Consider the following 13,089-nt stretch of genomic DNA (forward strand, 5'->3'; position numbering starts at 1 on the left):
GCAATCACTGGAAGTGTTCCTGCATGGAGAAATGTTCAGTGGAGAATAATGTGTTTATTCCGGTTCCACAGTATAAAAAAAAAAAAAAAAAAAAAAAAAAGAAGATCAAATGCAGCCAGTTTTGACTTTCAGTCTTATTGCATGCTGATTGCACAAGATTCCTGGTGAATCTGCAAAATAACCTCACATGGTGAGATCTTCAGGGTTTTGACACTTTTATGTTGAGGAAAATTTCTTTAAACTGTTCCACAATTAGTCACCTATCGCCAAACTTCTACCCATCTTCACTTTTATTTCTGACTAGTTTTATCACTCATCTGTTGCCAACCTAACCAGTTGTGCAGAGCTCCTTCAGCTGTTCTTTGTTCTTGTTGTTTTTTATTTTTAATGACTTTTTAAGGTTTCAGTTTCAGCATTCTTTTGAATATGTTACTGCCATCAAATTCAAAAGGATTCTGTACAATATGTACCATAAAAATGTCTCATTTTTAAATTATATTTGGGTCCATGAGAGTTGCAAGTTCATTGCATTCTGTTTTTATTTACATCCCATACCAACAGATGTACAACTCCCAACCTGTAGGGAATTGAAGTTGTACATCTGTTGGTGCTTCTGATGAATAATGATTGAAGACTTTGTATTCCTTGTGGATTTACTAAGGTAAATCATTTTTATATGTTGGCAATATTTTAAAGAAGAGCAAACATTTGCTTGTCTACTTTGAAAAAAAGACAAGGCCAACAACTCTTTCAATGAAAATACTTTAAACTGCACTTATTACAACACGACGAATGGAAATTCTACACTAATCCTGCAAAGGTAGGTAAGCTTCCATTTTTCTGTCTGCAAGCTAAACCACCGTTTCCCTAAGTGTGATTTACCACACAAGTGGGACCAATAACAACTAACAAATATGATATATGGTCCTGGAAAACAGATTTAGAAAGGAGAAGCAACATTAAACAGACAAGACAGGCCATCAAAAGCTCCATGTTGGACTTGAATCAGCATTATGTCAGCTAAAAGGAAAGTAAAATAGTTTTGTCAGAAATTCTTTTGATGTCGTCTTCAAGGAAACATCTGAAACATAAGAGCTGGTCTTCATGATATGTGGATGCATAGGCTGTCAAATGGTCACCCCTAGCAAAACAGATCAGATGCTAATGCTTGGGTCAGCTTTACCCGCAGGCAAACACAGTTGATTCCAAGTACAAAGACCTCTCTGCAATCCTTGAAAAGATAGAGTTCTTGGCAACAGAGCAGCCTTCCAGATGTCCAGGGCTTGATGATACTACCTCTGAAAAAGATGCACATGAGCCTGGTTTGATAGTTTATAATTGCACCATAGACCGTATACAAAAGACGGACGGAGCCTTCGGCGGTAAAAAGTAAAGCCTATGCGGAAGTGCATAAAACTGCATTACCCCCCTCATCCAGCAGGGGCTGGCTCCAAAACAGAGCAAATCCCCATAGACTTCCATGTTAAAAATGATCAATTTCACAGCAGAAATAAACATGTTTACAGCTTGGTACAAAAATCCATTTTCGGTTTAACAGATCAGGTTTACCTTCATGACAACTGTGGGGGGAGTGAATTTTTTTCTTACTCGCCCATTTAAAAGTAATTTATTTGAAGTTTGGCATGTTTAGGGGCATGTCCTCTTGATTGACAGGTACCCGACCTCACTCTTCAAATCAGAAGAATGTAGAACAACCACAGTTTTTAGCCGGTTAACAACATGACTTAGCTTTGGCCCGCTTACCTCAGTTAGCTGGTTAGCTCCGGGCTAGCTCGGTTAGCTCTTAGCTTCAGAAAGCTCGGAGTTCGCTCAGTGTCAATCATCCACCAAGACACTCACAGCCCCCCTCTCAACTCCACCTCTTTGCCCATATTTGTATTTTCCGGGTGACCCTGCCAAGATGGCGATGGTAGGAACCGCCCACTGAGCTTCAATTCTGCTCTTCAGAAACCTATGGGTGACGTCACGGAGGCTATGTCTATCTCAATATACAGTCTATGAATGGCACAAGTATCCATTTACATACATACACACACACACACACACACACACACTAAATGCTTCTGTTGCATTCACAAGTTATTTCCATATCAGGCAATGCAGCTGGTGTTGGAAAACCCCATTGAAAAAGGTGAGGTTACCCTGAGATGAAAGAAGTCGTATCAATGCCAAAGTTAGCATGACGTACCCATTTCTTTTGTGTGCCTGAGATTGCATGTGTGCTGGGGGTGGGGCATAAACACACACACGCATGCTGAGCTTTAACTTGCAGTAGTTTCATTTGTGTTACTGACAAGAAAAGACTGATAAACGCAACCACAATAGATTGTTTTCTTTTGCTTTATGGGGTTAGTTATATCTTCATTATTCTTTCTCCCCATACTGGACTCTTTTAAGACTTGTTATCATGAGTTTGCATGGTAACAGAAGGGTTGTTGATTCAATGTCTGCACCAAGGGTCTGTTGTGGAAAGTGCAAATGGCTTTGCAGCAGTCTGCTGGAGCTGTTGGTTCACAAAAGAATCTTGTACAAGGTGCTGAAAACAATGGAAGCTCCTTCACATCCTCAACACATCAAGAGTGTGTGTTAAGTGTGAAGCTCCATCAATTCCAATCCAAGACAGGTGGTACCAGGGATCTTTCCCACCAGCACTCTACAGAATATGTTGCTATCATCTTTGAACTAGATTTATTATTCATTCATTCATTCATTTTCCGAACCGCTTATTCCAATTCAGGGTCGCGGGGAAGCTGGACCCTATCCCAGCCGGCTTTGGGCGACAGGCAGGGTACACCCTGGACAGCTCGCCAGTCTATCGCAGTAGATTTATTATTGTTTTTATGAAAAAAAAATTAAAACCTGGGATAAATAAAGTATTTTATTTCATGTAAGGCCAGTTTATCTGATAGTGTCAGGTCACTTGGTGTTGTCATGGGGTGGCCGTGAGGAAGTTGAAGGTGTGGACCCAAATGCAGAGATGAGGGGACTGGGATGCAGGTTGAAGATGTATTTTAATCTAAACAAGGCACTCAGTGGACTAACAACAAGGTACAACAAAAATGATCCAGCAACTCAAGACTAAAACTGAGGGGTATAAATACACTGGGGAACCAAACTAGAAACAGGTGTACAGAATGAACTAAAACAAGACCAGGTGAACTCAATGAGCAAATCAATAAAGCTACACAACAAACAAGGGAACCAAACAGGAAAAACTACAAAATAAAACAGGAAACCTGAACTAAGGAAAAACACAAACCACCATATCATGACAGGTGTAAACAATCTTTTACACATTTCAGTTCAAAGCCCTTGTAGTCCACAGAAAAAGAAGTCAGTCTATGAAGAATAAAAGTATTTGTATGTCCATTAAATACTATGTAGTGATATAAAGCAAGGAAAGTTCACTGGTATCGGAAGTTTAACCAGAGATAGAGGAGGATGTCTTGGAAATGGAAGCCCAAACCAAATTTGATCCAGACTTTGAAGAGACTGAACATCAGCAGATGGAAGGATACTATCCAGTCCAAGAGTGGAGACTTGCTCTGGTCTTTATCCTGTTCGTCTCCAGCTTTTTAATTTTCAGTTTGAGTCCCATTTTTGGATTCAGGTTTTCTGTCATCGTCAGTCACCTACTCTTGATGCATTCAGCTGCCCTCACCTTGTCTCATGATTGTCATGGTAACCTCTCTTCCACTCACCAAATCCATTTTTCCTAGTGTACATACTGGGAAGAATGTGTATACATTTCCTGTTTCTCACTGGTGGATTTATGTTTTGGCTTTACATTTGAATTTTTGGACTTCCTAGTTTGCAGCAGTTTTAGATTGTTCTTTAAGTCCTTTGTTAAATGTGCATGTTAGTTCATCCAAGTTGTTTCCTGTTCTTGGTTTGCTTACAGATGAAACACCAAATCCATATAAAAACTAGGGGACAGGAACTATTTATACATCTGGACCTTGGGTAATGAATTTTGGTTTTGTTTGTTTAATTTTATCATAATTTTTCTCTTTCTTTTTTATATTCTGTTTTTTTAGAGAACAGAACAAATTAATTTAAGTTACCCTGACAGGTTTAGTTTTTATGCAAATTACTTTAACAAAAACTAAAAGATTTCAGTTATGCAAATTTAATGTGAAACCTGTGGGATATGTGTAAAAAGAAAAAGAAAAAAAAACATGTTTATCAATTATTTGCCTGTATTGACATACTGTACAAATAAAATAAATAAATAAACCTTACAGTCTTTGTAAAACATAATCCTTTTTTTAGTTACCCGGCCTGTGGAAGCCATGTGGGACTGGCAGAATTCCTCCAACTCAGAGTCAGGAGGAAATACAGAAACAGAGCTTAATGCTCAATATAATGGGGAGGTAATGAAGGGAGGGGGTGCTTTGGGGGGGTTGGTTAGAGATAAATATAGAAACCATCAGAGTCCACACTCAAAACTGGGCAGCAGTTCTGACAACTCAATCACGCCTGGAAAATGGGAGGCAGCTAGAGAAGCAGCAGCAGACCAATCATACTCCAAGGACAAATGTATTTAATCATGAGGAAAAGAGAGTCCATTTCAGGGAGAAGAGGGAACTAAACATCGCCAGCAAACCCCCCACCATTGCTTCATTTACACCTACAGAGACAGTAGGGAAAATGTCAATGGTGTTGAAATAATACCGATTAGCAGGACGGCTCTGGATAAACTTAACTTGCTACATGTGTAATTTCATTTGATGTCTCGCACAGCAGTTCCATTTTCCTCATGTTGCTTATGCTGAAGCAGCTTTCATTTGGTCTGAGACTGAAGACGATCTAAAGCGATCTGACAAGATTAGGGGGGACAAAGAGAAACATTTTTACCTATTTGGTGACTTATATCACTCATAACCCAGCAGAAACGTGCACAGGAAACATGTTATTGCGCAATACCTAAAGGACTGAGACAGATATACGTCGAAGGGAAGCTGACGCGAGGCTTGGTTAATGTGCCTTCACTAATTAATGCTCTTGAGGGCTTGAGTTCAGAGAACTGAGAACAGCTCTGACGCTTTTTTTTTGCCTCTGTCACCACGGTACAGCCTTCTGACATCACCAGCATCATATTTCCTGCCTTTGACCACCATGAATCAGTCCATCAATCAGACACAATTAAGATATGGTGTCAAAACTGAGACATGTTAACTGCTGTCTCGAATCCGTTGTGCCCATGCTGTGTAGCCATACTGACTCCAAAAATAAGTCTCTGCTCGACGTCAGTTCCAGTCAGAAAACGCCAACCACTTCATCCATAAATGCATTTAAATATAGCAATCTGAAATATGTATCATAAGGCCAGGTCATAATTCAATTTTAATGCAGGTCTAAAAGTAGGATCACGATAACTTCATGCTCCTATTGGTGATTTTATGTCATGTGATGAACATCAGCTGGAGGTCATGAAGTTTTATGTCCCACCAGATCGTTTTAAATTCTCAACAGAACCAGAAAATAAACACGAAATGATCTGCTGCATAATATATGAGCAGCTTTTTACAACAAACTCCAAACAGAGCATCACTTGTGCTCGGAAAAAAAAAAAAAAAAAAAAAAAAAAGCTTGTATGGGGTTTCTTCCATGCCCTGTTGTTGTTTCTTCACTGTTGAGGACATGTTGTTCATCAGATTATATACTGCCATTTATAAACAAAAACTATTACTGTCGTTGTGTTCCACAGTCTGGTGAGAAAGTAGGAACAGGATGCTGCGTAAACATTCACAGGGCTGTGCAGTGAATGGTTCTTGGGCAATCAGCAAGACAGAGCCTGACATTAACCAATTAATGCCGGCCCTCTCATTTCTTGCAGGTCAGTGGTAATGATGACTTATGTAATCTCTGCACTCTGACTTGGCCTGCTTTACAGTCACACTTTGATATTTGCATGTAAGCCGAGTGTCTGATTGTATCAACGACAGATACCTGATTTGGACAGTGACAGGTATGATATATTGATATATTAGGTAAACTACATTTGAGAAAATAGTCAGGTAGGATACTGTCCACCTGAAAGCAGTGAATGCTCACTTTCCGGTTTTAAAAGGTTTACAAAAATTGTATTGGTTAGCCTTAACAAGCATGCTTCTGTATGATTATTAGATGTCTTAAAAAAAACACATACAAAAACTGGAAACTTAAAGTATCGGTCAGAGTTTAAAGCATCCAAGTACTGCTGATGGGAGAGTTATAGTATGGATGCTATAAAAGCAAGGGACCATCGCTGGGCATGGGCTTTCTCAGAGCTGGATGTTCAAACAGGGTCAGGTCGTTGTGTTAACAGGAGAGGTCAACAGCCAGGAGCTGTTTATGCTCCCCGAACTAATCCAAAGGTCCAAAGCTGTCAAAATATATTTGTGCACAAGGTTTAACAATGAATAACGCATTGCAATAAATAATAGAAGGAGACAACATTATAGATGGATGGTTAAGTCGCCACAGACTTGCAATAGCTCATATAAAAGAAGCTATTATACACATTTACATATATATATATATATATATATATATATATATATATATATATATATATATATATATATATATATATATATATACTGTTTATGTATACATATAATTTTTTATAAATGATTAAATAAGTAACACCCAGTGTAACATAAAAAAAATATATATTTATATAAAAAAAAAAAAACAACAACAGGGCAATGCCACTGGGGAACAAACACAGATACTTATACATACATCAGTACATCATTGTCTGGTTATGTATTTCTCCATCTTCCATTTGACTCATAGACATTAAGTATGGAACTCTTGATTTAGTTCATTGAAATATGCCTTCAGTTATTTGCTATACTTAAATTTAAGTTTTTCCCCCTGGTTATGTAGTTCAGAAAAGGGGCTCATTTCTTCTGAAATGTCTCTTGATTACTATGCAACTTAAAAGTTAGCTGTTCATAATTGGCCTTTTTAATTATTTCTTACCACTATTCGTTATAAGAAATATTGGTTTTATGTTTCAAAGGTCTCAGCACGATCCTGCAGCCTATGTGTAAAGCGAGTCTACACCATTGAGTCTGTTCAAATGAAAGCTTTATCTTTTCTAGGCCTATACCTAATACACACAAAGCTGAGCATTGGACCATTTTTATCCTAAACATATGATTTATACACTCCACTACTTGTCCAAGCTCTCGACTGTTTGACATTCATAAAACATATAAATTAGTGGACCACTGGCTCTTTCACACCTCCTGCATTTTACAGAATCTCGCAATTTTAGTCTTGCCATCTTATCAGGAGTCCAGTAGCTTCCATGGAGGATTCTGTACATGATTAATCACATCTGCACCTCTGTTGATATCTTATACCAGGATTTAACAACATTGTCTAATGTAGTGTCCTCTCTTAAGACCATTATGTTTTGGTGGGTTAGTGGTTCTTGTTTAGGTATTAAATTTAGATGCTACACCTTTAGATACTTGTGCATTTTGACAGATGTCCTGTATAGTAGTAGCAATTATTTGGCTGTGTGTTTTAAATGCTTTTCTTATACAGTCTCGAAGCTGAAAGTATATCCAAGTATCTTTGGAGGTGAAGTTATATGTCATCTGTTCAAAAGACATGCATGTTTTAAGAATATCTTCAATAAATATTTTTCCTGCTCTGATCCAAGACTGCCAATACAGAGCTTTTTTTTTTTTAAATCTAACTTAAGTAAACTATTACGTCAAATACATGATTTTTTGTAAAAAAAAAATAATAATAATAATAATAATAATAAATAAAATAAATAAATAAATAAACAAATAAATTTTAAAAATCCAATCTCTCAAAATCCAATAATGGTTTCTAATTGGAATTTTCCCAGTTGTTTGTGATATAAAGGCTTCAATGGAAACGGGTACTATAATTTCAGGCTCTATAGGGACCCACTGTGGGATCTTATCCTCATCTCTAAATATTTTAGCAAGTTGACAAAGAGAGAAAACATAATGATACCAATCTACTTTGGGCAGACCCAGACCACCATCCTCATGAGCAGCATGCAATTTGGTTTTTATTAAAAAGAGATTTTTTACCTGCCCATAGGAACAACTCAACAGCTTTGTTAAATCTTAACAGCAACTCAGATGGAAAACTGAGAGGTAAGAGAAATGTTACATAGTTTATCTGTGAAATTGTTATCATTTTTAAGATATTTACTTTACCCAGTAGAGGTAATCTTAATTTAGTCCAATTTGGTGAGGTGATTTTAATTTTCTGTATGAGAGCGAGAAGATTCTCAGACGTGATCATTTTCAGTCCTGTTGGGATCTCAATACCTACATAAACAAGCCTTGAGGGGAGCCATTCAAACTGCCAGATTTCCCTTACGCATGGTGGGCAAAATCTTGATAAAGGCATTGCCGCCGATTTTTCCCACTTTATTTTAATAACCAGAAATAAGAAAAAAGAGATTAATCACAGACATTGCATGGGACATGGCCATTTCAGGGTTTGAGCTCAATAAAAGTATATCATCGGCATACAACAACAACTTACGTTCTGTTTTACCTACCTGAGTACCCTTGACATTGTGATTACTTCTAATAGCAACTGCTAAAGGTTCTAAAATCAGAGCAAAAAAATCAATGGGCTCAGAGGGAACCCTTGTCTCGTACCTCTATGTAACTGAAAACACTCTGAGCTCATTCCATTTGTAGATACTACAGGCTTAGGATAATAATACAATCATTTGACCCATTTTATAAATATAGACCCTAACTCAAACCTATTTAATATCTTAAACATATAATCCCATTCTACTCTATCAAATGCCTTCTCTGCGTCAAGCGAAAAGGCAACTTTAGGTACAGAATCATTTCTAACTTGCCATATCAGATGGAAAAGCCTGGGAATATAATCTTCCCCTAAAAAAGCCCACTTGGTCTGGATTGATAAGACTAGGTAAATAGTTTTCTAATCTTGTTGCCAAAATCTTTGCCAAGATTTTTGCATCAACATTAATAAATGACATTGATCTATAACTCCCAGATTTCTGAGGATCTTTCCCTTTTTTCAGTACAAGTGTAATTATCGCCATATCCATACTACCTGGTAACCTTCCTTCCTCCAGGGAATCCTCCAGGGAATGCTGAAAGACCTCTAACAATTTAGGTGCCAGTATATTTGAAAACATTTCATGGTATTTAACAGGAAATCCATCATTTCCTGGGGGATTTACCAGAGCTTAATTTATTATTGGCTTGCTGTATCTCCTCTAATGTTATCTCACTCCCAAAATCATTTTGCTTATCCTTTCACAAAAATAATAATTGTATAGGCGCTAGAAAATGATCACTATCCTCTTGGTTTACAAAACTCTGGGATGAGTACAATGTTTTATGAAAACGTTTAAATATTGCAATCATTTCTGTAGTATCTGTTACTAAGTTACCATTCTCATTTTTCACTGTTGGCATTAGTCTCAGATTATATTGTTGTTTACCTCTCTGTGCGAGGAACCTTCCTGCTGCTTCCCTTTGATCGTGATATTTCCGTCTAGTCTGAAATAGTGGAAATTCAACCTTTTTTTGCAAAATGGAATTCAACTCCAATTTAAGTTTACTCAACTGTAACTTAATCTCTGGATCAGGCTGGGATGCTCGTTTCAGATTCTTAATTTCTATCTCTAATTCATTATTCCAAACATTTTTTTTTGTATTTTTAAATAAGAGTGTTGGATTTTACAACCACTCATATAAACTTTGAACGCATCTCATTCTATTCCTAATCTGGATGCTGTACCTTCATTGAAGTTCAAATATTCCAGAACAGAATTTTTAATAGAATAGTGAGATTCTGTGTTATTGAGTAAAGATGTGTTTAATCTCCAGTGAGAAGTAAATTTTTTTGGTCCCGTGCCTAAATAAAGCACTATTTCCACTGGAGCATGATCTGATATAATAATATTACCAATTAATGAAGTGATAGTGACGTCTATTAATTGGTTTGATGTAAGAAAATAATCTATTGAGTAAGAATAATGTGTATGTGAATAAAAATGGTATTCTCTATCTTTGGGATCTAATAGCCTCCATATATCTGTTAACCCCAGTTCCTCTTCAAGCTCATCTGTAGCCAACTGAAACCTACAAAATTATTGTAAAAATGCGTCAGACTTATTTCTTCTGATTTCTCAGTTTTTGTGAAAAACTTCTAAGAATAAAAACTAAATAAAATTTCAGACTGAGATTTAGAGCAGCAGCTCATTACTTTTGTTTTTAAATGTAAAGCATCATTTACAGACAGTAGTGTATTTTGCCAAAGCAAAGACAAAGGTTTGTGCACAATGACAAAGACAGATGTTTCAGGGCAAAATGTGAGTTGCAAACGATGACAGGCATCCAGGTTTCAGCAAGACAACAGAACCAGTGGATAACTCTGAAAGAGAAACTGTGACACAAACCTACTGATATATGTCAAAGGGCAGAATCAGGCACTTCTGTGGTCTTCACATCATAAAAAAAATGTACAAAAAAGATAAATAAAAACCTCTCCCTCTGTAGACACAGATTAAATCAACACAAACATTCTTTATTTGGGATTTTTCCTGTTGAGAAAGCCCAACACAGAAATATGGCATCTGGGCGTAAAGAGGAGAAGATGAAGAAGGGAAATTTCTATCACAGGTTGTGGGAACAGACGTCACTTCAGGGTAGCAACCCAGCATTTCCTTCACAGGCAGGCGGAGGAAGGATTATCGTCCGCAGGCAGAACTACTGTCTCTTTTCTAAATATGCCTGCCAGTCTCTCTTTCAATCTGCTTTCTACAGCTGATGTCAATTTAGCCGTCATGGTCCAGACAAACCTTGGAAACAAGACTCCTGCTTTTATCACAACATCCTGCTAAACAGTCACTCATGGGAAGACATTTTGTATAGAAGTTGTTTTTTAAAGGCTTTCAGGTGAAGAGTGTAGCATTTTAAAACCATTTAAAAAAAAAAAAAAAAAAAAAAAAAATCTGCAGTTTTGCATGGGAATCGTCAGTTTTCCCAGGAAACTAAAAGCAACATCAGACTTCAGTTTTCACAGTAAAAAGTAGGATTAATTAGCAAATAACTTGTTAGATGAAATGAAAGAAAAATACTTTATTAATCCCCAAAGAGAAATTCAATAAAATAATTAAAATGAAATAATAATGATTCAAATTAATTTAAATGATTAAATTTAATAATTAAAAAGTGATTAAAGGCAACATGAAATCCTTCATGTAGCAGCCACTGCTGTCATGTAAACACACCTCTCTCTGTAACAACCAGGATGCACGTCGCTCATGATGGTCTCATCGCTTTAGCTCCTCTGGTTTGTTTAACACACCTGCTGACTTCTCTCCATCTGTTTTCTCTTGAGTGTGTTATGATACAACTCTCTGGAAATATGAACCTAGGAACAAACAAACATGTTCCTCGTGTCATGTCACCCTCTTCTCTCCGAGACCTGACTCAACAACTACCACTCCGCTGACTCTTCCAAAGTATATCCTGCCTCAGAAAAAAAAAACAGACTTACAATCAGGTGTTAGAAGTGTTCACACACACACTGCGACTGGAGACAGCTGATCAAACCATAAAATTGCTTCCCAACTCGGCCTTGACATTTGCAATGAGAGCCTGGCTTTAGCAGATGCTCTGATCCAAAGAGACGCATTCTGACCTGGAGGTATTGTGCATTATTAATGCTGAACATCAGAATGAAAACTGAAATTGCTGCTAATTCTTGGTTTTAAATCTATGACTGGACACTGCAGGCAAAATAAGGAGATGAAGGGAAGTTTGAGGTGGTTAAATAAAACTTGGATTTAAATTTTAACAACAAATTGTTCAAATTTCAAGCTGCAACTAATATTCCCACCCAACCCACCAAGTTCAGTCACATAAAGAGCATCTAATGCCCGTGTTTGGTTTGTCCTTTCTGGGCCTTTGCGTTAATATGAAAGTTATGCTGAAGAAGGCAAATTATTGTGGTTTCACATATACACTATAATCAAGTTGTGGCCACTTGATTAGCCACAACTGTTTCATTGCTTTATAAGGGATAACACTTTTTTTTTTTTTCTTTCGTTTTCTTTTGTCTTTCCTTTAATTTTCTTATTTTTCTTTTCCCCTGTCAGGTCCAGCACTGCCATATCAACCAACAATGAGATGATTTCAATAAAAATAATAAAAATATTCAGAATATCAAGGGCAGCCATCCCCCCCCACCATAAGCTAACAACAGGAAAATCAGGCTACAATTTGCACAGACTCCCCAAAATTGGACATTAGAAGATTAAAAAATATTTTCCGGTTAGAGCGTCCATTTCAGCTGCAGCTTTTAGACAGTAGTGTCAGAATCTGACATGAACAGCATGAAAGCATGGGTCCATCCTGCCTTGTAGCAACAGGTCAGGCTGCTGCTGGTGTCATTGTGTGACGGATATTTCTTCGGCACGCTTTTGGTCCCTTAGTGCCAGCTGAGCAACACCACAGCCGACTTTTGTATTGGTGTTGAGCCAAAATAAATTTGAGCTAAAAAGGTTCAATTTGACACATTTTGTATAACTGGGTTATAAAAAAAAAAACCTAAAATTCTAAAAATCTTACTTTTACTATACTTGTCATGTCCATTGTTGCATTCTAGACTCTCCCCAGCTTCTGATGGTCGCTCCCAGCAGGATAGTCTGGCATGTCACAAAACTCATATCATCTGCTTTCTCAAACGTGACGATGAGTTCACTGAACTCCAACAGCCTCCAGTCACTAAAACGGAAGGTTCACATCATGGATGTGCAGCCAGCATATCTGCAGTAACTGTGATGCTATCAATGCCATGTCAACGTGGACCAAAAATCTCTGAGGAAAGTTTCAAAAACCTTGTTGAATATAAGCAGTTCTGGAGGCAAATGTGAAACCAGCCCACAGGATGAACCCATAATGGCTGGCGAGTGTATCTTATAAATTACAGAATATCTTCACATAATGTTAATAAAGTTGTCACATTGCACTTCTGCTAATAGATAACCTAAACTATTCCACTGCTGAAAGTTTCTACATGCTG

This window comes from Telmatherina bonti, assembly GCF_933228915.1.
Source record: "Telmatherina bonti genome assembly, chromosome: 2".
Taxonomy (NCBI): domain Eukaryota; kingdom Metazoa; phylum Chordata; class Actinopteri; order Atheriniformes; family Telmatherinidae; genus Telmatherina; species Telmatherina bonti.